The following is a 25,864-nucleotide window of genomic DNA, read 5'->3' on the forward strand; positions in this document are numbered from 1 at the left end:
GAGAGAGGGGGACAGGCCGGGGCGATACTTGAGGAGTCAGATACAGGGGCTGAGGACGAGGCAGGCGTCAAGGAGGTCTCGGAAGTTGGGTAAACCACAGTGCCACCTTCCACACAAGGGGGCCTGAGAGGAACTCCAAAAGCGACAGGCCCCAGGCCCAAGAATTCTGGAACAGAGGAAAGTGGAGGCCTCACTCCCCCTGATGTGAAGGCCCACTCACAAAGCCGCAGTAATCAGTGCGGATAAACACACACGGGTCAGCGAGCCGGAGCGAGGACCCGCAAACAGACCCGCGCAAATATACACACTGGTGTTTAAAAAACTCATTTTGCAGGGCGCCTGAGTGGCTCTGTCGCTTAAGCGTCCGACTCCCGATGTCAGCTCAAGTCACGATCTCGCGGTTGGTGAGGGCGAACCCCACGTCGGGCTCTGTGCTGACAGTGAGGAGCCTGCTTGGGATTCTCTCTCCGCCCCTTCCTGCGGGCACACGCATGTTCTCTCTCAAAATCAATAAATATACTTAAAATAAACAAACACTGGCTTTTCCTTCTTTGTGGTAAAATATACACAATATTTACCATTTCAACCATTTGTGAAGCATTAAGTATCTCCTCAGTGTTGTGAAACCATCACCACCGTCTACACCCAAAATGTTTTCATCATCCCCAGCAAAAACCCTGCAGCCATGAGACAGCAGCCCCCATTCCCTCCTGCCTCCCAGGCCCTGGGAGGCTCTGTTCTACTCTCTCCGGGAACTTGCCTATTCTGGGCGTCTCCTTTAAGTGGGATCTTACAACACTTCTCCTATGTCTGGCTTCTTACGCTACGCATAATGTTTTCGAGGTCCATCTACGTGGGAGCATTTTTCAAAATGTCACTCATTTTTGTGGCTGAAAAATAACTCACTGTGTTGTATATATACACATCATATTTTGTGTATCCATTCATCCGTTGATAGCCACTTGGGTTCCCTCTACCTTCTAGCTATCGTGAACAATCCAACTACGCACACTGATGGACAAATATCTATTCAAGCCTCTGCTTTCAACTCTTCTGGGTATATACCTAAGGAGTAGAACTGCCAGGTTATGTGATGGTTCTATGTTTAACCGTTTGAAAAACTACCAGACTGTTTTCCACGGCGGCTGCTCTGTGTTACATTCCCATCGGTGATGCACGAGGGCTCCCAGCTTCTCCACATCCTTGCCAATACTTATTTTCCCTTTATTGGTAACATTTATCCTGGGAGGCGCGAAGTAGGATCTCGCCGTGGTGACTTACTTCTGGCCCCCCAAAAAGCACAAGCAACTCAAGGGAGAAAAGGGCATTTCCCGTAAACGGTGCTGGAATCATGAACCCTGATCTTCAACCCCGCCCTTTGCACCCACGTTAACTTATAATGGATCACAGACTCAAATATAAAACCACAAAACTTTCAGAAACCAACTGACCAAACCAACCTTCAGGATCTAAGGCTAGGCACAAATGTTAGACTGGATATGAAAAGACCCATAAAAGGAAAAATTAATAAAGCAGACCTCATCAAAATTATAAACTTTTGCTCTGCAGAAGTCCACAAGAGGGGGGGAAAATCTACCGATTGGGAGACAAGATTTACAAGCCACCCATTTGACCAAGGACTAGTCTCTAGAAGAACTCCCCAAATTCAACAGTAAAAAAACCAAGCAACCCCCGGAGAAAATGGGCAGAAGACACGAAGAGACATTTTACCAAAGATGGTGTAGAGACAGCAGTCAGCACATGAAAGGATGTGTGGCGACAGACGCAAATTAAAACCACAATGAGTTACCGTTCACATGCCTAACAGAGCGGCGAAAATCGAAAACAGCGGCAACACCAAATGCGGGTGCAGATGCAGAGAAACGATCATTCGCACACTGCTGGGGGGAACGTAAAATGGTACACGGTTTGGTGATTTCTTTCTTTTCTTTTTTTTTGGCAATTTCTTTAGATGTGCAACTGGCCATACTGCCCAGCAAGTGCACTTCTGGGTATTTACCCCAGAGAAACAAAAATTTACGTTCACACGAAAACCTGTATGCAACTGCTTATGGCGGCTTTATTTGTAATAGCCGCCAAAATGAAAACAACCCAGAGGTCCTTCCATGGGTGAAAGGATAACCTGTGGTACGTCCATACCATGGGACACTCGTCAGCAAGAAAAGGGAACCAACTATTTTTTTAAAAATGCCTATTCTATTTTTTAATGTTTATTTATTTTGAGAGAGAGAAAGAGAGAGAACAAGTGTCCACGAGTGGGGGAAGGGCAGAGAGAAAGAAAGAGAATCCCAAGCAGGCTCCGCACTGTCAGCGAAGAGCCCAACGTGGGGCTCCAACTCACAAACCGTGGGTTCATTTCCTGAGCCCAAGTCAGACACTTAACCGAATGAACCACCCAGGCGCTCCAGGAACCAACTGTCGATACACGCAACAAGCTGGGGGAACTCTCCAAAGAATTAGGCTGAGTTAAAAAAAAAAAAAGCCAACCAAAAGGTTACATACAGTAGGATTCCACTTACATAACATTCTTTTCTTTTTGAAACTGTAAGCTTTTTTGCTTTATTTTATATTTTAAATTCTCCTTATTGTTACAGTTCTTTACATCAGGGCTGTGAAAATTGTTTCACAGTACATCCCATTTTTGAAATGCAGGATTATAATAATGGGGAACGGACAGATGAGTGACTGTCAGGAGTTAGGGACGTGCCAGGGAGGGCATGTGGCTATAAAAAGGCATCAGGAAGGAACCTTGTGATGGAATGTTCTGTCTCTTGACTGTATCAATGTCATTATCCTGGTCGTGGTCTTGTACTAACTATAGTGTTTGCAAGATGTTACCTCTGGGGAAACAGGGGCCTTCTCTGTGTTATTTCTTGCATCTACCAGTGAATCCACGGTTATCTCGAGATAAAAGCTTAGTCAAAAATATTAATACTTGAGGGGAACCTGGGTGGCTCAGTCATTACAGAGGCTGCTTGGGATTCTCTCTCCCTCTCTCTCTGCCCCTCCCCTGCTTGCTCTCTACCTCTTCCTCAAAAATAAATAAATAAACATTTGAAATATATATATATATATATATATATATATATATATATATATATATAATTTAAAATATATATATTTTTATATATTTTATACATATTTATATTATATATTATTGTATAATTAATATATTAATATATTATGTTATATATATTATATATTTATATATTTTTATATATTATTTAAAAAATATATACATATATTAATAATTTATTTAAAATGCCAGAGACCCTTGCCCACCTTTTAGCCTTTGAACATGCGATTCACTCTCCTTGGAACACCATTCCGCATACTAACTCTTGTGCCTCTTTTAGCCTTCAGCTCAGAATTCTCCTCTTCCAAGAAGGCTTCCCTGATTTCCTAAGCCCAGTTCTCTGGGCTTCCTCCTCCACAGCCAAGGCAGTGATCTGTGCTCCACGGTCATTCTGGCTGTCACCGACTGGTGCTGTCCGTCTCCACCACTAGAGCACAAGTTCCATGAGGAAAGACCATGGGCTGACCGGCCACCAGCCTTTCCCCGGCGTCAGCCAGAACAGAGCAGGAGGCACAGCGGCACTCAGGGAATATCTACAAAATCAATGAGTGAGTGGCAGTGAGGACAATAACACAGCTCGCACTCAGTACAAGGATTCTCCGCGCCAGTCTCTTTTGAGTGCTTTCCGTGGATGAAATAATCTTTATACAGTCCCATTTTATAAATGGGGAAACTGAGGCCAACAGAGGGAAGTCGCCGCATGCCAAAGGTCACCCAGCCAATAGGCGGCGGCAGAGCCGGGGAACGCATTCAGAGCCTTTGATAGTCATCTCCACCCCCGAGGGCCTCTCCGGAAAGGCTGGATGAGCCTGGCTACCAGGGGAAGCAGAGGGGCAGAGGGGGCAGGCAAGAGAAGAGACCGTCTGGCCCTCAACCTGCAATCGGTTCCTCTGTAGTGGGACAAACAGACCCCGGATGATACCAGAGTTCCTTTATCTCTTACAGGTGCTCAGTGAAGACCCCTTACATGTCAAGGGCCTGTGACTGAGTCCCATGTGGTGACCTGGGAAGCCAGCAGTGCCCTCCATGGACAGAAAATGCCGATGTCACTTGAGGTTTCAAACCACCGCCCCCCCCCCCCATGCCCTCCTGAGGCTCCCCCAGGGCTGGGCTGCTTTCATCTGGCAACTGTGGGGGCGGGGGAGGCAGCTCCGACCCGCACTGGGGAACATTCCTATTGGCACAGGACTTCATTTGTCCACCTAGAGAAACCTCGAGAGCAAAATACTGAGAGCAAATTACAGCCGAGAGCTGGCGGTCTGGTGTCATTACACTCGGCTTTAAAAGCTGCGGAGCAACATGGGAGACTGTGTAGGGAGGCACCAAGGGACCACGGTGAGGCCTGAATACCAGCAGGTGGGCACAGAGGGCTTTCCCCAGGGCCAGGGTGTCTCTCCTCTCAGCTGGGCAAGAGGGCCTAAGGGGGGCCGTCAGGTGATTCCCTGTCCTCTTGGGGCATCTGATAGCTCTCAAATTTCATAAAAATAGAAGCAACAATTAAAAGGAAGAAAAGGGGCACCCGGGTGGCTCTGTTGGTGAAGCGTCCGACTTCGGCTCAGGTCATGATCTCACAGTCCGTGAGCTCGAGCCCCGCATGGGGCTCCGTGCTGACAGCTCAGAGCCTGGAGCCCGCTTCGGATTCCGTGTCTCCCTCTCTCTCTGCCCCACCCCACTCACACTCTGTCTCTGTCCCTCTCTCTCTCAAAAATAAATAAACATTAAAAAACATTTTTTTTTAAGTAAAAGGAAAAAAAGACGGTTGGATTTCTTTGACAAAGCTGGTGACACCTACCTTCCAGATCTGGGTGGTCGTTAGATGGGGGTACACCTTAGAATCATTCATGAAACTGAACAGGGAGTGATGTACTTTTTCTCTACACATGTCCTATTTTACACTCCCGTGTGGCAAACACCAGGGACGGCAATTCTGACAGCTGGAAGCTTCCTCTATATACACCTGTACCTTCAGACAACCTCCCTCTCTTGAGCTCTCTCTATCCCTCAACACACACACACACACACCCAAGCTGTAAACTGCTATCATAATCACAACAGTCCTCCTTGGCCCCTTGCAGCTCTTGGCCTGTTTCCTTCAAGGAAGGCACAGGCCTGCAAGCAGCCAGCCCTGGAGCCCTTGGATGCTGCCACGGCCGGGGTCCCCGTACCCTGGACGCTCCCGTGTCCCATGTGCATCACTCTTCAGTGAGTGAGCCCTTCTGGCCAAGGGAATGTGTCCCTGCCCTGCCCTACCCTGGGGCACCAACAGCCAGTCATACAGAGTAGAAGGACAGAGTTAAGATTTAGTGAAGTGTCCCCCTGGAGGACACTTTACGGGCTCATCGGTGCCCTATGCTGGAGACACAAGACGGCAGCGAGGCCAGCTGCGAAGCATTCCGTTCGGGCGCCCTGCTGGCCCAAAACGAGGCGGTGGGCAGGGTGCTGTTAACACCCCACACTGCAGAGGAGGAAAGTGAGGCTCAGAGAGGGGAGGTGCCAGCCCAAGGTCACACAGCGTGTATCAGAGCCAGGGGTCCGTGGTAGGTCTGACGCAGGCCAAAGTCTGCTCGCGTAACCGTGTTCATCCTCTCGTTTCATGCGCCCGGTAATTATTATGCACACAGTGAGCGCCAGACACGGTTTTAGGTACTGGGGACACAGCAGTAAAGAAGACAGTCCCTCCTTCCCAGAGCTGAAGTTCCAGTGGGGGAGATAAGACAATACACAAGTAAACGAAAAAGGACGTAACAAGGGGGCGACGACAAGGAGCACAGTCAGGGAGGTCTCCGAGGCGGGTGGCACTGGAGCTGGACCAGAGGGCAGGGAGGAAGCCACGAGGCAACCCAGGGTAGAGGGGATGGCCACCACAAAGGCCCCCGGACCGAAGCCCGCCTGATACACGCCAGGATGTGCGAGGAGGCCAGCGTGGCCGGGAGCGGTGGGGGCAGTGGTACAGTTGAGGTCAAGGAAGCCCGCGCGGACTGTGGAAGAAAAGTAGCTCCCATCACACCCTTTTCTGCACGGTCTCCACCTGGCTGAGTCCTGACCACAGCCCTTCTAGGGAGGCGTGGTCCCCATCGTGTCCCCGAGGAAGCGGGTGGAGGATGGGACAGCTTCCCAGGCTGGCCCCGCTGGCCAAGGGCAGAGCCAGGCCAGGAGAGCAGCTTTGTGCCTAAATGACCACCAGGCCAGCTAGTGGCCAGCTAGGGGGTGACTCAAGGATGGGGCTGGGGGACGGGGATGGCTCTCAGCTGGGGGCCTAGGGGTCCTGGCAAAGCAGGAACCCGAAGCCATGCGCTCTTGACGACAGACAGTTCGTGGAGGCTGGTGGCTGACACACAGCGCTTTGCCCAGGCCCCAGCAGTTCCCGAGCCTCTGTCCTCAGGTACCCCCGCCCCACCCCACTCTGCTGTATCCGGATACCAGTCTGACTGGGAGCAATGGAAGAATTTTTCTTTCGATCCACTCAATTTTTAAAATTTAATGAAACTTACTTTATTTTATCTTATTTAATTTTTTTAAGTTTTTTTTTTTTTTAACATGTATTCATTTCAAGAGAGACAGAGTGTGAGTGGGGTAGGGGAAGAAAGAAAGGGAGACACAGAATCCAAAGCAGGCTCCAGGCTCTGAGCTGTCAGCACAGAGTCTGACGCGGGGCTCGAACCCAAGAACCGTGAGATCATGACCTGAGCCGAAGTCGGATGCCTAACCAACTGAGCCAGCCAGGCGCCCCCTAGGTTTATTTTAAAAGTGCCCCAGGCACTAATGTTGACCTGATGTTCATACATATAGTACCACCTGGGAAAGAAACAGAACCTGAATATAAACAAGCCTCTAGACCTAAGTCCCAATTTACAGGAGGCACAAGGGACAGAGGAACACGTTAAGAGACACAAGGATTCATCGGCTGGGTCCAGACTGTGGAAAACTCGAGGGGACAAAGCACTAGGGTCTTTGATAGATACACAATGCAAACAGCAAGCACACAAAAGCGCTGACACGAGAGGTCCCACAGACGACAGACGCCTTAAGGGGCCTGTCAACCAAATGCAAAGCACAGACCTTGTCTGGATTCCAAATCAAACGAACAAATTGAAAAAAAGGATGATAAGACAATTGGAGAAATGTGAGGATGTTAACGAACTACCAGCTCTTTTTTTCCTGTGACAACAGTATTGTGGGTTTGTTCTTTTAGACTCTTTAATCTCCTTCAGGAGGAAACTGGGAAAACTTACGGCTAAAGTATATGACGTTTGGGAATTGCTTTGAAACAATCAGGGAGGTGGGGACTGCGTTACGAGATGAAAAAGCCCGGTGACATCACTGGTAACTGTGGATGCCGGTGACAGGGACAGTGACGGGGACCTGGGGAAGGCATGAGACCACCCCTCTGAGCATGAATGAACACTTCTACACAAAGGTTTTACACGTTTTGCAAAAGGAAATGTGACCTACTGGTAACAGCAAAGAATTACGGCTTGCCCACCCAGTGAATCTTTCATTACTAAATCCAAACACGTGTCCTGCCTCTAATAACTGTAACAGCGATCGCGGCCAAAGCCACCATGACGACATACGGATGGCAGCGCTGTGCTGAGCGTCACACACGCCACTGACTCGCTCACTCCTCCCAGCTACTCCCAGGAGGCAGCGGGAACCCATCTCCTGCTCCAGATGTGGGAACCGACGCCGCTGCGGCATCCGGGGCTCCGGGGCCCGGCCGGGGCCCCAGGGGAAGCTCTGCCAGAACCGGAGAGGCCCAGTGGGGAGCCCTTGCCCTGAGTGGGCGTGGGAGAGGACCCATTTCCCCTCATTCTCCTCAAATAGTAAAGGCCCCCGCGATGCAACCTCCACATCTGAGCATAAGTTTTTGCTGAAACCAAACCCTGGGTTGCCCCGCAGGAGCTTGAAATGGTAACTGCCACAGAGGGCACCACCAGACTTTTGGGCCCGCGGAGGGATCTTGGGTCACAGGATCGGTCACGTCAGGGTCTGCCGCCTGCCCGGACAGTCCTCCCGCGAGGCAGCAAAGCCGGCCCCAGTACCCCCAAATATCAGTGGGACGCTTGCCCCCACCCCCACTCCAGGTGCCAGGAGAGGTGATGGGGGCTGGGAGGGTGACGCCAGCATCCTTCCCATCCCTGTCCTGGGCTGGTGGACACCATCTCCCTCTGTGGCTTCAGCAGGATCCTGGCTAAACGGGAAGCCGGACAAGCTTCGACTCTCGGAGGAGGGAGTGAGAAATCGAGGCCGGGGAAAGGGGGAGAGAGGCAAAAGGCAGAGAGACATGGGGAGAAAGAGAGGAGGAGGGGAGGGAGACAGAGAAGGTCACCTCCAGGAGCCTGGAGGAAGCAGGGATGGGAAGACGGGACAGCGGCAGAGGCTGTACCGCCAGCACGGAAGCCCTCCCTGGGCCCAGCGGCTTCATCTGTAACGTGGGAACAACAGCCCTATCTTCCGGCAGTGCGCCTGTGGGGGTGACGTGGCTCAATCACGCCATGTCAGGAGCCTGGAAAGTGCCCCCAACGTTGCAGAAGTGAACAGGTTTGCTATCATTTCTGTAGGCCGGTGGCTCTCATCTTAGCTAGTCACCCAGGGAACTTAAAACAAAACAAAACAAAAACTAATCAATGCTCGGGCCCCACAGCCAGAGATTGGGATTCAAACAAAGGATCTGGGCTCGACCCCCCCAGGTGATTTAAGGTGCAGCGGCGGGGGGGGGGGGGGGGGGGGGGGGGGGGGGGGGCGGTAAGTGGGATGTCAGGGGCTGGGCAGGACACACAGCTCCAGGCCTGAGGCCTGGGGGGGTGGGAGGGGAGAGGTGGGACTTGTAAAGTGAGACAGACTGATGACAGAGGGGGAGGGAAGTAGAAAGGAGGGCCGGGGAGGGGCAGGGGCATTGCCTGGGAGGCCCCTCTGCCTGCTCATCCTCCCCCACCTCAGGCCACCAGGAATCTGGGGCCTGCAGAGGAATGCAGGCGGGCCTGGCACGGCCATCTCCGGGTCCCCTCCCCCTGCACAAACTCCCAGGAGCCCACCTCCGCCTGGCCCAGCCAGAAGCCTCCCCTGGGAAGGCATCAGCTAGCCCTCAGTCCTCCAGCCCTCCCAGGCTTCTCGGAAGGCCCGTCCTGAACCCCTTCTCCTTTTGGGTTCTCTGCAGCTCACATGCTGGACCAGGCGCCAGGCCCAGCACTTAGCAGGGGTGGAGTGAGTGGCCCTGATCACCCTTATCACCTGCTCTGGTGGGCGGGGCAGGGGGAGGGGCGACCTGAGAAGGCCTCCCAGAGGGGGTGACCTCTAGTTCAAGACTCGGTGAGGAATACTTGAGATGAGGGCACTTAACAAAGGTGGGCAAGGCTAAGTGCAGCAGGCAAGCAGATTGGGGCAGGGCCCGGTCCACCAGAGGGGGCTCCAGGTTTGGGTCCTCGCCCCCAGGCAGTGGGAGACGTGGAAGGATGTCAGGCGGAGAAGGAACCCACGCTGACCTCAGCCACACCAGCTGCCCTCCACCTCTCTTCTTTCACGGGGATGGGAAACACCAGCTGGCCCACTGGAGCGTGCCAGGGTATCCCCAGGTCCTGCCACCCCAGAGGGGTACAGCTGGGCCCTGGTTCCTTCCTGCCACGCTGTGAGGAGACTCCTCCAGAGCTGCTTCCCGCATCCCTGAGCCTGTTCCCCGATAATTAAACTGTAAGCTGATTAGTCAAGGAAAACCTTTAATTAGCCCTTGAAATCATTCAGGAAAATTACAACCTCCTCTCCGGGCACCCTGCCCGCCTTCTCCCAGGGCCTAGGAGTGATGCCAGGGAGGAAGCAGGGTCTGGGGAAGGGGGACTCCTGCCCCTAATGTGAGCCTCACCTGGCAAAGGCCAAACCTAGGGTGCAAGGCACCTTGTGGGAGAGGAAGGCACGGACTCCCCCGGCCACATCATGAAGTACCTCGGAATAAATCCAACAAGAGGTGGGCAAGGACTGGAAAAGTCCAAGTGCTGGAAAAGCAGGGCACGTTCCTGAGAGACATCAGAGAAAACAAATAAATGGGGAAATATACCATGTTCATGGACTGGGGAGACACAAGGTTGTGTCTGTGTGTGTGACAAGATGCTTGTCTAATATTTAAATAGAACTCAAGAAGCCAGGAATGGCCCAGACACTCTTGAAGAACAAGTAAGAGTGTTTGCTCTCCCCATGATCAAAACTTCTTATCAACTACAGAAATTAGGGCAGCATGGTAGTGATGCAGGAATAGGCCAAAAGAGCGAGAAAAGGACAGAGCACTCAGAGAGAGACCCAGTTATACAGACACGTGATCTATGATAAGCCTGACTGTGGAGAAAAGTCAGCCTGTTTTTAATAAATGGTATTTGGAGGATTGGGGATCCAGATGAAGAATATGAACCTGGATGCCTACCTCACACCACACACACACACACACACACACAGGACAAAGAAAGACTAAAGGTGAGAAGCAGGACTATAAAACTGTAAAGGAAATGAGTGATACATTTGACCACATTAAAATTAAGAGCTTCTGTTCATCAAAAGACACAATAAAGAAGGCGAAAAGACAGGCAGCAGGCCAGGAGAAGATACGTATAGCATCTCGGAAACAAAGGCTCTCATCCAGAACCTAGGATTTAACTCAAAAGAACTGACAAATAAAAATGCAGACAGCCTGATGGAAAATGGGCAAGTGACTTGAACAGGCTCTTCACAAGAGAGGAGCTTCCAGATGTCCCAGGAACAGGTGAAAGGCTGCTCCACCTGACCGGCCACCAGGCAAAGGCAAATCGCCAGGCTGAGGAGATACCACCAGACCTGTTTAGCACCAGCTTGCAGGACAGGCTAGCACTCACCACTGGTACCACCCTTACCCTCTATGAAAGGGGTCAAATAGTCATGGCCACCTTCTGGGATCTCGGGATGCACTGAGCAGACGCACAGGAGTGCTACGTGGGGCGCCGGGCCTGGTACGTGCAAACCTTCAATTAGTTTTCCCTATTAATCAGTCTGGGGAATAAGCACTCCCCAGACCTGAGGTCATTTCAGGCCCTCCCCTGCCTCTGAGCAGGGATGCCCCAGAAGGCTGAAAGTCCAAGAGGCAGACGCCAAGTGGGTAGCAACGGGATCTGTTTATCCACCAACCACTGTGTCCCTGGAGGCCACAAAGGGCCAGAGTATTTGTGGAAGGGAAACGAAAACAATCACGTTCATATTTACACGCCAGGCATCAGCTAAGTATGTTAGGAGCAGAACTTCATAGATGCCCTAGAACACCCAGAGTGGCCTCGATTCTAGAGAAGAACCGGGACGTGGAGAGGCCCGCGTGGCCGTCTGCATTCAAAATCCAGACTGACCACAGAACTGACACTGCTACCCTTCAATTCCCCGAAGGCCCCTGCGCTCTCCCAGCCTCAAATGCCCATCCCCAGCCAACCTCTATCCACCCTTCAAGTGGTGTTCCCTCCTTACCTGGGGCAGATCTCCCGTCATTGGTCACTGCACTCAGGTGACAACAGCACTCACAGCTTAGCACAGCTCATTCATTCCTGCTTTCACATTTAGTCCACCAGCGTTGACTGAGCAATCACGACACATACACATCAAGCTGAGGTTCTAGCAAGGGACACGGTAAGGGTCTCCCACGCTTACCCCCCCGCCCATGAAGCCAAGTTATGAGGGGCAGGGAGGACAATAAGCCAAGTGACCCACAAATCCTAATGTAATGTAATGTAGGATGAGTGCTACAAAGAAAATCAAGCAGGGGAAGGCGGGAAGAGACAGTGACAGGTCGCAGAGGAAGCAGCATAAACCAAAAGCCCTGAGGCAGGACCCAGCCTAGAATGTTCCAGGAACAGCATGGCAGGAGAGAAGGGGAAGCTGGCAAGGAAGCTGGGCCAGGATCTCATGCCCTCCCCCCCGCCCCTGCCCCAAAGAGATGAAGCCACAGGAGGGTCCCCAGCAGGCAGAGACACGATGTGACCCCAGCTCCCTCTGTCCTCATGGGAGGATGGACTGTGGGGGCAGCGGGGGTGCGGGGAGTGAGGAGGTGGGGGAAGAGAGTGCATCAAGTAGGGGCTGACACAGGGAGAGTGAGAGGTTCTGTTCTGAAGGTACAGCAAGTGGCTTTCCTACCATGGTGGATGCGAAGGAAGAAGACAAGAGGAGTCAGGATGATACCAGACTCCTGGCAGGATCTACAGGATGGATGGGGTGCCCGTTGATGAGACAGGGTCACTGGGGGACGACGGGGGCTTGGGAGTCTGGCTTCCTTTACCTGTCTGTGTGTCGGCCTTTGACCAACGTCTGTGCACTAAGACAGGGTACACTAAGGGCCACTTACTGTGGTCACCTCTGGTTCCTGTGGCCCCAGCACAGCTCCTACTCAGGAATAAGCACTTGACTCCTACTGGAAGGACGGGTAAGAGCTGGCAGGGACAGGAACATGGGAAGGACAGAATAACGAGAGGACTCCAATCAATGATAAGCAAGCACATGTTACTTCTGCAGAACAGAATATAAAATGTTCCAAGCTCAGTTAAAAACTTTGACCGACCGGGGGTGCTGGTTAAGTGTCCTGTCCGCCTCTTGGTGTCGGCTCAAGTCATGATCTCTCAGTCGTGGGTTCAAGCCCCGCATGGGGCTTTGCGATGTTGTTGCAGAGCCTAGCTGGGATCCTCTCTCTCTCTCCAGTCTCTCTCTCTCCCTGCCCCTCCTCGCCTCTCTCTCTCTCAAATAAACTTAAAAAAATTAAAAAAGAAAGTTTGACCAAACGTTGGTGAGGATGCGTAGTGCACATTGGTACCATACCCTACCTCTGACCCAAGCAAGGCACCTTGGGTAGATTCCCTGGAAAAAGCATGCACACGTGCCCCAGCAGACGAGTTCAAGGACATTTATACCCTGCACAGCAGGAGACAGAGAGATCCGTTCTGGTTTATTACAACGACAGAATACTACACAGCAGTGACGGCGGACGAGGGGCCTGCCACACTAGAGGCAACGGCTGGACCTCCCAGATTGCGGACCAAAGACGGCGGGCACAAACGAGGACGCGCCGGAGGACTCCATTTATGTGAAGTTCAAAAGCAGGCAAAGGTGGGGGGTGCATGCCTGGTAAGAACTCTCCAGAAAAGCAGGGACGCAGGGACCCCCAAGGTCAGGGGGGTGATCACTCCTGGGGTCGTGATGGAGAGAGTGGGGGTGGAGGCTTCCAGGGTGAGGTGTCCTGTCTCGCCCCGGGTGTGGTGAGGTGTCGGTTCCTCCTATAATTATGTGAAATCGAGGCTTACGTGCATTTCCGGAGGCATATTACGCTTCACGATTGGTACACGTATAAAAGTAGTGGAATCATAAACGCACATAAATATACATAGACACACACGGCATCTCGGAGTCAAATCATCCGGGGTCAGGCTGCTGTGGAAGATCTGGGGGTGCCCGCGGGCAGCAGAGCAGGGGTCCCTAGGGAGAGAGGAGGCAGACCGGCCTGGGGGTCCTCACCTGAGGGGCAGGTGCTGAAGAGCCCTGCCCTCCGGCCATGTCCTACTTTCTCCCTATTCCCAGCACTGACTGCTGAGGGGAGGGGAGGGGAGGGGAGGGGAGGGGAGGGGAGGAAGGGGCAGGAGGAGGGCGGGAGGAGGCCCAGGATAGCAGCCCGCTTCCCTTCCCGTTGTGTGGGAGCGGCTGAAACCAGACTGGGGAAGTGAGCCGGGCCGAAACCGCAGGACAATGCCACTTTATCAGGAGTTTCCAGAGCCAGGCCCCAGGCACCTGGGGGTGGAAGCAGGGAGGGCCTGGAACCCCGGGAAGACACAAAGGGGGGGGAGGGGGGCGCGGGAGAGCCTTCTAAGCCCTCAGGCTTAGTTCTGAGGGTGGCACAGGTCGTGTGCCAAGGTGGTCAGGAGGCAGACTCGGCAGTGACCCCAGGCAAGTCTCCCGGGCTCTCGATCTCCTCCCCTGTGGAAGGGGAGTAACAGCAACGTCCCGATCTGGAGGGTGCTGGCGGGGGCCAATAAGTCAGTCCGCAGGAGCACGCAGAGGGAGGCCCGTGAACAGTCCTGGTATCGGGTGAGACTATGCGTATTATCACTAGCAGCTAAGTCTCTGAGCGCCTTCGATGCACTTTGCCTGAAGATTATGCATTTATATCCTCACAACAACCCTTCGGCGAGGTACCATCGTCGTCCCCGTTTTACGGATAAGGACGCCACGGCACAGAGCGGTTAAGTGACCACTCAGCTACTAGGGGCAAAGCTGGCGCCAGAGTCCATGCCCTCAGCCTCCACCGTGTCACTCAAGTTAAGAACTCCAGACTGGAGCCAGGAGGGCCTGGGGTTCGAGTCCTGGATCTGCCACTTATTTGCGCCGGGGTTGCCAGCCTGTGCCTCAGTTTCCCCTTCTCAGGGAAAGTAAAAATCCCACAAACAGCTCCCGGGAAAGGAAGCCTGGACGGCTTTCAACAAACACAGAAATGCTCCATTTCATTCACATGAAAATCAGGACCTTACATGACGGGCAAAGATCAAAGTATCAGGTAACACCCAACAACGCCAGCGAGGAAGCCTCGGAGCCACCAGACCCCGGGGCTGGGGGGCTGGGGGGCTGGGGTGTAAACGGGCAGGCCAGAGCCCTACGGGCAGAGCTACCAGGGTGCGCACCTCAGACCCCCGAGCCCGCCTCCAGAGCCGCACCCAGAGCCACGCTCACACGCGTGAAGCCCTGTCCAGAAGAGGGAAAGGCTGGAAGGGCGGGAACGGCCACTGACGCGAACACAGGCGCATCAGGGGACATCACACGGCCGCAGAGAGCGCTCCACAGAACGGAAGGGGGAAAACTGCGAGGGAATACCAACATGGGAAGTCGGCTCCACCTGGGGAGAAACAAAAGGGGGCAGATCGTGTGCAGGAACAGACGTCGCAAAAAAGAAAAGACGCCGGGAACAATGGCTGTCTCTGGGAAGGGGACGGACAGCCAGGCCCGGAGCGGGGTTTCCTCGTCACCCTGTAGCCTGCTGTGCCGTGCGGAGGTTTGCAACTCTTATGTAGGGGACAATGCACACACGGAGCAAAAACGTGCCTCTTTAAAACGAAGAAGACGCTGGCAGAGAGAAATGAGGTTACTAAGCCCTCCCCCTCCGGGCCCCTGGGCAGAGCCACCACGAGGATGCTCAAAAAGCACAGCCAGCGCCTGGCCTGGCCGCCCCGGAGGCTGGGAGCCCGCGAGGAGGACGCCGCAGCCCAGGAGGACGGGGCGCACGGAAACGGAGACTGTTAAAATTGTTGAACTATTAAACTGTTACCGCAAGCTCACCGTGGGCCGGGCAACGTGCTAAGCGCTTTCCAGCATGATCTACAACCCTCCCAACGGCCCATTTCACAGGTGAGGAACGTGAGGCCGGGAGGCTCCGGCTCTTTCCCAGGGGCCCCAGCTAGGGGGAGCAGGGATGCTGTGGATGGCGTGGCCCCCGGCACGGAAGTGGTCACTGCCCCTGAGGACGGCAGCAGCACCTGGGGAAAGGCAGGGCAGGACCAGAGGGCCCCAGGAGACAGGCTGCGGTGAGGGGTGGCTTCTGTCTCGTCCGCCACAGCCAGCTCCCCTGGGACCTGGCAGAGCTCCCCTCTGCCCCCCTCTGCTCCCCCCACACCTTCCTGTGGGCCAAGGCGGCCGGCGGACAACAAGCCCCAGCCCCGGAAGGGTGGTTGGGGCGGGAAGGGTCCCATTTCCCTGGCCGTGACTTGGAAGGAGACCGCTTCCTGCTGGCAGCATCTGTGGCCGCCTGGCTCGGGTGATGGGATAAACAGCTGCTGGGGACACCCCGACCGGCGTCTGGCCAGGAAGTCTGGTCTACTGTGAGCCAGCAGGACAAGGAGGGGTGAGGCAGTGGATAAGAGAGCGAAGGGGTTGTGGGGGACCCCGAGAGAGGTAGGGACCCGGGGCCCAGAAACAGCCCAGGTTGAACAGACCTCCAAGGAGCTTCCATCTAATAAAGAGGAGCCTGGGTCAGGCCCAACTGGACAGGAAGAGACCTTGTCTCATCAAAACCACTTCCAAACCACTGAGGACAGCCACAGCAGGCAGTGACTCCAGAGTCTGAAGGCCTGGAGTTCACGTCCTACCTCTGCCGCTTGCCTGCTGTGTAATCTTAGACTTGTCACCTACCTCTCTGGGTCTGTTTTCTCATCTCTAAAGTGGGGACAATAACAGTACCTACCTCGTAGGCTGTCTGTGGAGATCCAGTGGGTTAATGTGTGGAAAGTACCCACAATTTCGACAGCACACAGATCCCTCCTCCATCACTGTCACCCTCATCCTCTCCGCCCTCATCTGCTGGGACTATTACAGCAGCCTCCTACGGTCTCCCTGCCACCGCCCCCCATGATCTGGGCCCCACATGGCAAAAGGAGCAACCCTTATAAAAGAGAAACGGGATGGGGGCGCCCGGGTGGCTTAGTCTGTTAAGTATACTCTTGATCTCGGCTCAGGTCACGATCTCAGGGTTCATGAGTTGGAGCCCTGAGTTGGGCTCTTCTCTCACAGCGCAGAGCCTGCCTGGAATTCTCTCTCCCTCTCTCTCTGCCCCTACCCACCTTGTGCTCTCTCACTCTCTCTTTCAAGATAAATAAACTTTTAAAAAAAGTTGTTTTTTTTTTTTTAAAGAAAGACACCAAATGTTGCTTGAAACCTTCCAATGATCCTCATTAGACACAGAACAAAACCCACACTCCTCGCCTCAGCCTGTCGGCCCCCCGTGTATCTGCCACATCTTCCCCGCCTCCCTGAGCTCAGTGCCTGCTTGGTCACACTGGCCTCCGTGCTGGTACCTGACCATCTCAGGGCCTTTGCACTTCCCATACCCACTACCCGCTCTGTTCTTTCCACCTCCTTTCTAGGCCTGGCTCACTCTTTCTCATCGGTCAGATGTCTCCTTCTCTAGAAGGCCCTCACCGACTCCCCAGGCTGGGCCAGGTGCTTCCCGGATCCTAACCTTGACGCTTCTGCTTGTGCTTCCCCATCCCAGTCCTGACGCTCTGGGCCGTCATTGTCTGGGGATGGGGCCCGTGTCCTTGGTATGCCAAAATCCATGCAGGCAGGGCCAGGGCCGTGTTGGTTGCCAGTGGGACCTGTGGTCAGACACACAAGGAGTGTAACAGGCTCTGCCTGTCGCTTTCCACACTTCACCTGTTTCCTCCCTGCCCCGTTCCTGAGGAGGTTCAAGTCAGTACGGTTTCCTTCCCCACGGTCAGCCCTGAGAGATGCCTCCCCAGGAGAGCTGCGTCAAAGCTGTGGTCACTGCCCCGGATGCCCTACAGGGCAAAAGCCTGGGTGTGGGGGCTCGGTGGGTGTCAGGCCCCAGCTAAGCCCATCGCGTGAACCACCTCCTCAACTGCTCCCAGCCAGCCCGGGGGCGGGGGGTGGGCATAAAGCCACCATCTATCTCATGGCTGAGTAAAGCCATTTCAGCAGGGGCCATGAACTCGCCCAAAGCAGGACGTGGCGTGAAGGGAGCCCTCAAGCCTGGTTGGAAAGCAGACTGGTACAACTGCTTAGGACAGCAATTTGGAAGGTCCAGCAGTTCCACTGCGAGTCCCATGCCCGCGAGAGACTCTGGCCACGGTATCCAAGGAAACACGTTCTAGAATGTTCGACCCAGCACCGTCACTGTCCCATGGGAAACCACCCAAATGTCCACCAAGAGGTGAACAGGTAACTCCTGTGTGGCATAATCACAAAAAGAAACACTCACGGCCGAGGCCGTGAGTCCTAGCGCGACACACATCCTCACGGAGCAACAGGCGGACTCTAACGGTGAGCAGGAAAAGCAGGCTGCTCACCGGGATACCACTTACATGATCCGTGAAACCGGAAAACGGCGGCGGTCAACCCCGGCTGGCCACCAGAGCCACGTACTGATGCCAGCCCCACCCCAGACCCAAGCGGATCCAAGTCGGAATCTCTACGGCTGGCCTGGGCCACGGCATTTTTGAAAGCTCTCCAGGGGACTGCAGTGTGCAGCCAGGGTTGAGGGCTGTTGCTCTCATTCGGGAACACTCTCAAAGGCAGTAAAAGTAGGAAGACCCGCAGAGGAGCGCTGAACACCAAATCCAGTGCAGGGCAGCGCCGGCAGGGAGGCTGGGGAGGGGGCGGGGCGGGGCACTGAACTCGACACTGCAAGCTCTGAGCTCGTCACAGGCCCCAGCTGGAGGGGGGAGTGCTCTGCTATACTGAATGCTTCACTTTCTTCCCTAGTCTAAAATGTATCGTCAGGAATAAGACTGGCAAGTAAGAAATGACTTGCCTAAGGTCCCTCGGCCGGTGACAGGGCAGGGACCCGAACTTGGGTCCCCAGTGCCAAAGCCCCGTCCCTCCTTTTCTGTGCCAAGCCCGGGATGCTGAGCAAGCTGGAACCGCGAGGGCACGAGGCGGGGCTGACCTCATGGGGCTGCCTGGCAGTGTGCCCGCCCAGTGACCCTGCCCAGAAGGGGGCGGGGCGGCTGGCTGAGAAAGCCAGGAGGCGGATGGAAAGTGAGGTCCTCCCAAGGAAGACAAACGCTAACACAGCGCCCACCGTGTGCCCGGCCCTGGGTCAAGCGCTTTACACCTTGCACCCTCACGGCAATCCCACGAGGTGGCCACTATCGCTATTTCCATTTTGCAGACGAAGAAAACGGAGGCCCAGAAAGTTAAGCGACTTGCCCACAGTCACGGCCCGTGAGCGCTGGAGCTGCGTGTGAATCCCGGCTCCAGCGCCCGCGCTCCGAACCAGTCCCCAGTACTGCTCCACACCCCCAGGGCAGGTACCCGTCCCCTCCCTGCTCCACCGCCCCTCCCAGGCCAGGCACCCCAGGGGTACGGATGAAGCCATGTGTCACAGGCTGGGGGTCTGCTGCCAGTCTGCTCCCACGAAGGGATGCCGAGAGCCCTTGGAGGCCAGGGATTCCGTGTCTCTTCCACTGCTGTGGTCCCGGCGCCCAGCAGCAACCATCGTTTGACCTCCAACAGCCGAGCATCCTCTACCGCCGGGCAGGGCTTCAGGTGGGTGTTCAGGGAAGCAACAGCATGGGAGAAACTCCCGCCGTGGGGGGCCCACATTCTGGGGAGGAGGCAGGGGACAAACAGTGCCCTGAAAAACCAAGTAAGAACAGAGCAAAGGGCTGGGGAGAAAACAAGATAGTGAGATAAAGAGTGTGAGGGCCTGTGAGAACTGGGTGGAGTGACTGGGAGTGAGGGGGCAGGGTGGGGAAAGGATTCCAGGCAGAGGGAACAGGAAGGTCAAAGCCCTGGAGGGTGGCATGTGCCCACAGAGAGTAAGAACAGCAAACAGGCCAGTGGGGTTGGACCTCGAGGAGGGATGGGGAGGAAATGAGGCGGGGGCGACTGAGGACCAAGGTGAGAGCTTGGGGCTTTCAGTACAGAGAATACTCAACTTTGTACAGGGTCCCACTCAAGGACACGCTCTCCAGGCAGAAGCCCATCAGACTCATTGAACTCTGGGCCACCCACAAACACCCCACTCCCATAGGTCCGAGGGAACTTCTCTTCCCAGATCACGCCCTTCCAAGAAGCCCAGAGACAATCCATTCCAGTCCAGGGAGTGGCTCAGCTTTGCCCGGCCCCCTGCTTCCAGGAACAGACCTTCAACAATCTACAGTATGAGGACTGGGGGCAGGAGCTCTGGAATCAGTCAGACCCGGCTTGGAATCGGCCTCTGTTACTCAGCAGAAGCTATCTGAGCCTCAGTTTTCCCGTCTGCAAAGTGGGTCTATCCGGTACCCACTTCGCAAGATTGTGGTAGAATGAAACAGCACTGAGAACAGCGTTAGCCGTCATTAAATGATAGACAAGATGATGTTTGAGAGCATCCTACCATTCTGCGCCCAGAACTCCAGAGTTTGAATCCCAACCCCACAACTTATTCGTTAGATGATCCTGGGCTAATCACTTGGGCTCTTAATAATAGTGCCAACCCTGTAAGGTTGTAGTGAGGATTAAATATATGTAAAGCATCTAAATGAACTGGCACATAGTGATTTGTAAGTGTTTGCTATTATTTCCATTATTTGTGGGAGGGGGCTTTTACTCCACCAGGACATCCCTGACCTCTCTCTGGGACATTCCTCCCGTCCTCCCCAGCAATGCATCCCTCTAGGGTTTTAACTTTGGACCCTCAGATACATCATCTGTCAGATTCTGACCTTTGCCCTCCTTTGGCCACGCCCCACATTTGATCCCTTAAAAAGAGGTCCCCCAACCTAAATCTCATGCATCTGCTCCGCTGGTTGCTGCCTTAAACCTGCGAACCACCGACCCCCTTAGCTGTGATCTCTGATCCTGGTAGGCGCACCCGGCCTTCAAGTGATGAGTTCTGACCCCCATTTTTGACACTCGCCCCGAGCCCCCTCGAACGCGCCCCATTCTAAATTTCGAAATTTGCGCTCTCCTTCGCCACGCCCCCTTCGCTAGTTTGACCTCTGACCTCCCCTACCCCACCCTCCCCAGCAATATTGACCCCCGACCCCTCGGACGCGACCCTTCCCTCCTGAGTGAACTTTGACCCCAGCGGCCCCGCCCCCTACTTGTGTAAACGATCTCCCACCGCCATCGCCCGGCCCACCCCAATCCCCTGGCCAGACCGTTTATCCTACCGGATCGGCGCTGCAGTCGCTCGCGGCCTAGCTGCTCGACTCGGAATTCCGAACCCTCACACGGCCCTCAACTCTCTTGCGCCGCCGCCACCGCGGCCACTGCCGCCGCCATGTTAAATCCCCAACGAACATCCGGGGCTTTCCCCCCTCACTGCCCACCAGTCCCCATAGCAACGGGGCTGACCGGGCAGGGGGCAGGGCCCACTCGGGGGCGGAGCTGGGCCGCTGGCAGAACCCGCTCCAGCCTCTGATTGGTGCATATTGTCCAATCGGAGGCCTTCGGGATGAAAATGCCAAGCGGGGATTGGAAAATTTGGAAAGGGTGCCGGGAAGCTGGCTCCCCGCCGGATCGAGTTCTTAAAGGGGAAATGACTATTCTTTTGTAACAGACCCACCTTACACTAAAAAGAGTTGGTGGGTGGAAAGCGGTAATGCGCAATAGTGGCCAGAAACAGTTATGACGAACTTATTATGTGCCAGACACCCGACCAAATGCTTTACTTGCATCGTTCCGCTAAACACTCGCTAAATCCCTATTTTATTGTTAATACCCAATTTACGGATAAAGAAACTGAGGCTCAAAGTGGTGACCTAGCTGCCTCAGGATTACAGGACATAGATAATGAGTTTTGAACGACAGTCTGTCTGAGTTCAGGAACTTGACCTGAAATCAAGACACTATTTGATCTTACTCTTTTTAATAAGTTTTTAAAAAGTGAATAATGTGTCAAAAAAAAAAAAGAAAGAAAGAAACTACCAGAAAACAACAAAATCCTTAAGCTAAACGCAGATAAGCTGTCCTGTGATTTCACTCACTGGGCGCCAGCCACCTTGCCCTTCCGGAAAAATATCAGGTGCTCTCCCACCTCAAAGTCTTTGCATTGTCTGTTCCTTCCGTCCAGAGTAGCCTTCCCCCAGGTACCCCAGGGCTCCCTCTCTTGACTCCTTCAGTGTTTTACTCCTGTATCACCTTATCAGTGATCTTACACCTTTGCACCTTAACTAAAGCAGCAAACAACCTTCTCTCAAGCTACTAAACCCCTCACTTTGCTTTTTTTTTTTTTATATTTCTCTGCTGTAATCACCTTCTAACAAACGAGATGATTAGCTAATTGTAGTTATTGTTTTTTGGTAGTTCCCTCTACTGAAATGTCAGCTCGAGGAGGGCATGGGTTTTGTCTGTTTTCTTCACTGTGCATGCCCCAGTACCCTTGCACTGTTGGTATGTAGATGATCAATAAACATTTACTGAATGGGGTGGTTGGATGATTCCTAAATCCACCCCCACAGAGATACTCTTAAACGCTGAGTGCATTCTGCCTCTCCCCTCCCCCACCAGAACAGTGTCTAGCACATAGTAGGCATTTAATTAATGCCTGTGAAGGCAATGAATGGATGATTGCATGAGTCATTTTTTTTTCTGTACGTTTACCTACCCCTTTTGTCTTTAACAGAATCAGAGGCATATGTTTATAAAGAATTTTATATGTTTTTAAAAACAAGATGGGAAATATCACCAGTATCTTCCCATGTCATTTTCTTCGAGAGCATTAGTTTTAATGGCTTCAGATGCCACCCTGTCAATGAACTCTGATTTGTTTAACCACTCATTCTTGTTGAACATCGAAGCTGTGATAAATATTTTGCTATTATAAATAATACCCCCCCCATTCAAGCAGTTAAATATTTGTGCACATCTCTAATTATTTCCTTTGAATAAATTCCCACAAATGGAACTGCTGGGTCAAAGGAAATGTACAACTTTAAGATTTAATAATAGTAACAGTTGCCATGCCTGGAGCTAAGCTGTGTAATTTTAACAACAGGGGCTATGATTATTCGTGCCTGCGCTTCGCAGAGGAAATCCAAGCTTAGAGAAGTAACTTTATTTGCTCAAGTCACACAAGCTAATGGGGCAGAGCCAGGGCTCCTCCCCACCTTTGATTCCCAGCCAAGGCTCTCGCTACCTGCCCTCTGCTGCCTCCCGGCGGCCCGGAACACAGGCTGCCAAATTGTGCTCCAAGGATCCAATTCACGTTCCCACCAGCGTTCAGAGGGAACGTGCACTTTTAGGTATCCTCGCCAGCATTAAACATTCTTGCTTTTGTGCTCTTTTGAAATCTGTATGTCTTACAGAGTCTCTGCTTTTTAAAAGTCAAGTCCAGTAGCGAAGATGACGGCACGCGATCCAGGTTGGAGTGATGGGAGGAGGGCCGGGGGTAGCCTTTGCCTCTTTGAGGCCCTCTTTAAGGTAGGGCATTAGGCTCTTGGAACTTAGTTGGGCATCTCGGTCAGAGATCAGACCCCCGGAACAAGCCCAGTGGTAGACCTACTCCCAGGGCTTCCTCAGGATGGGCAATTAGACCCTCTTTCTTCAGGGCTCTGAGAGAAAAAATCAGCCTCCTCCAGAAGGCTTCCTGGAGGAGGTAGCGAGGAGGTGACCGCCCAATAGGTGGAAACAGGTGAGGAGGACTTGGCCTCATAAAAATGGTAAATTTCAGTACATCAAGGGAAAAGATGAGTGGCGATACGTAGATGGCAGACAAAGCTTTCTGTCCTTCATATGTAAAGAGCATTTTCAAATCAGTAAGAAAGATGAACATACAACATAAAAACAGGCAAAACACATGAACACGAATTTAAAATACAACAAATACAAAAAAAAATGGAATTGGCAAATCAAATGAATGAAATGGATATTAAACTCTTAAACAGATCCCTTTTTTGATCTCTCAGAAAAATTTTTATGTCATAATTAGTGCTGACGAGAATACCAGATAACAGCCACTCTCATACCCCACTTATAGGACTATGATCTTGGGGCAGGCTTTTGGTAATATCCATGAAGAGACTTAATAATGCTGTCAACCCTTTGATGCAATTCTTCTTCTTGGAATTGTTCTTAAAGGGAGAAAAAAAGACATAGACAAAGGAATATATGCGGATGTATAGGTGATGCTTGAATAACACAGATTTGAACTGCATCGGTCCGCTAATAAGCATATTTTCAAAAAAATTTCTTAAGTTTATTTATTTATTTTGAGAGAGTGCATGCACACAAGCAGGGGAGGGGGAGAGAGAAGGAGAGACAGAATCCCAAGCAGGCTCTGCACCATCAACGCAGAGCCAGATTCGGGGCTGCAACTCACAAACTGCGAGATCATGACCTGAGCCGAGATCAAGAGTCAGATGCTTAGACAACTGCACCACCCAGGCACCCCACTAATAAGCAGATTTTTAAAAAATGTTTATTTATTTTTGAGAGACAGTGAGAGGGGTGGGGGAAGGGGCAGAGACAGAGGGAGTCACAGAATCCAAAGCAGGCTCCGGGCTCCGAGCTGCCAGCACCGAGCCTGACGCGGGGCTTGAACCCACAAACCGTGAGATCATGACCCGAGTTGGAATCAAGAGTCAGACACTCAAGTGACTGGCCCTGTGCTAAGTACTTTACACGCACCACCTCATTTAATCCCTACAACCATCCCATGCACTTTTGTTACTCCCATTCTCCAAATGGGCAAACAGGAACAGAGAGGTTAAGTAACTTCTCCAAAGCCACACAGGCAGCCTGGCTTCAGGGTCTAGGCTTCCAACCAGTTCTCTTCTTTTTCAGAGAATAAATGCTTGAGAGATAAATAATAAACACATGAACCAATGGACAATATAAAACAAGGTGACAAGCGGAGCTCGAAACGTGTCACGGAATACAAGATTGCCGCCATAAAAAGAGCGCAGAAGACACAGGACCCAGCGATCCCACGCGTGGGTATTTACTCCAGAGAAATGAATCCATATATTCCCGCGATGACCCGTACAGGAAGGTTCATGGTGCTTGTTTTGGGGGTTTCGGGGTTTTTTGTTTTATTTTTTTCCACAGCGCTTGCTTTCACATCGCCGGAAACTGGAAACAACCCAAAACGTCCATCAACTAGCGAACGGATAAACGGGTTGCCATATATCCATTCCAGGACGCTACTCGGCATAAAAAGGAAGGAATTGTTGATAAGCAGGGCCTCGTGGATGAATTGCGAATGTGTTAGGCTGAGTGAAAGAAGCCAGTCTCTTCTTACAGTTCTATTCCTAGCTTTCTGGAAAAGGTAAATCGAATCTTTAGTGACAGAGGGCAGATCGGCTGTTGCCTGAAGCTGGGGGACAACAGGACGGATTCACGGCAAAGGGACAGGAGGGAAACTTGGGGGTGGTGGAAATGTTCCGGGTCTTGATTATAGTGGCGATTTCATGGGAATACACATGGCCCAAAACTCCTCAAATTGGACACTTTATTTTTCAAATGTATGTATTTATTTATGTATGTTTAAAGTTTATTTTTGAGAGAGAGAGAGAGAGAAGGGAGGGGCAGAGAGAGAGAGAGAGAGAGAGAGAGAGACAGAATCCAAAGGAGGCTCCAGGCTCTGAGCCATCAGCACAGAGCCCGACGCGGGGCTCGAACTCACAAACCACGAGATCATGACCTGAGCCGAAATCGGAGCTCAACCGACTGAGTCTATCCCAATGCTTTAATTCCAGGGTATTTTCTCCGCAGTGCTGATCGCCATCCGGAAGGCTCGCATGATAGTATTTTTGTTCATGGTTTCTTCTCTATCTCTCCCAGTAGAATTTAAGCCTCACAAGGGCCAAAACCGTCGCCCCTCCTGGGGACACTCACCCCAGCTTGCTGGACACACATCTGTGGAGCCCCAAAAGCCTCGCTCCTCTTCGCCCTCCCAGAAGCTGTAGGGGCTTCCGTCCTGCAACCCGTCACTTGCTGGGCATGTCACACACGACAGGTGTTGTAATCGGCCAGACGTGCCTGTCTCCTGCGCACCCGGCAGTGGGAACCCCGAGGGCCAGGCCTTCATCTGATTCACCTAAATTACCATCGTTCCTCCTATTTATTACCTGCTCCTTCAGCGCCAGGTGCCGCATTGAGCATTTTGTCTGCCCGTCTCCTGCCTTCCCTCATTCACTCAAGCAGTGTTTATTGAGGAACTGCTTTGTTTCGGGTACTGGCACTCCAGGGGTAAACAGAACTGGCAGAAACCCCCGTGCCCCAGGAGCCCAGTTTCCGATGGAGGAGAGAAAGAATAAATCATGAAAGATGTATCTCCATAGCGGGTCCCAAAGC

At 52.8% G+C, this 25,864-nt stretch overlaps 1 protein-coding gene across 5 annotated transcripts in view; it reads right to left on the minus strand.

Moving 5' to 3' along the window:
* Nucleotides 1–20,892, minus strand: part of PAK4 (p21 (RAC1) activated kinase 4) — a 44,855-nt gene extending 23,963 nt beyond the window's left edge. For 3 of the 5 annotated variants that reach the window (XR_006197136.1, XM_042918954.1, XM_042918946.1), the window contains exon 1: nucleotides 20,740–20,892. The gene's annotated coding sequence lies outside the window, so the exon portion shown is untranslated. Of the gene's footprint in view, nucleotides 1–3,303; nucleotides 3,631–17,081; nucleotides 17,545–20,739 lie in introns of those variants that run through there. The other 2 variants (XM_042918947.1, XM_042918952.1) reach the window with 2 other exon arrangements.
* Between the last annotated feature and the right edge of the window lie 4,972 nt (nucleotides 20,893–25,864).

Source organism: Panthera leo, chromosome E2 (assembly GCF_018350215.1).
Source record: "Panthera leo isolate Ple1 chromosome E2, P.leo_Ple1_pat1.1, whole genome shotgun sequence".
In the NCBI taxonomy this organism is placed as follows: domain Eukaryota; kingdom Metazoa; phylum Chordata; class Mammalia; order Carnivora; family Felidae; genus Panthera; species Panthera leo.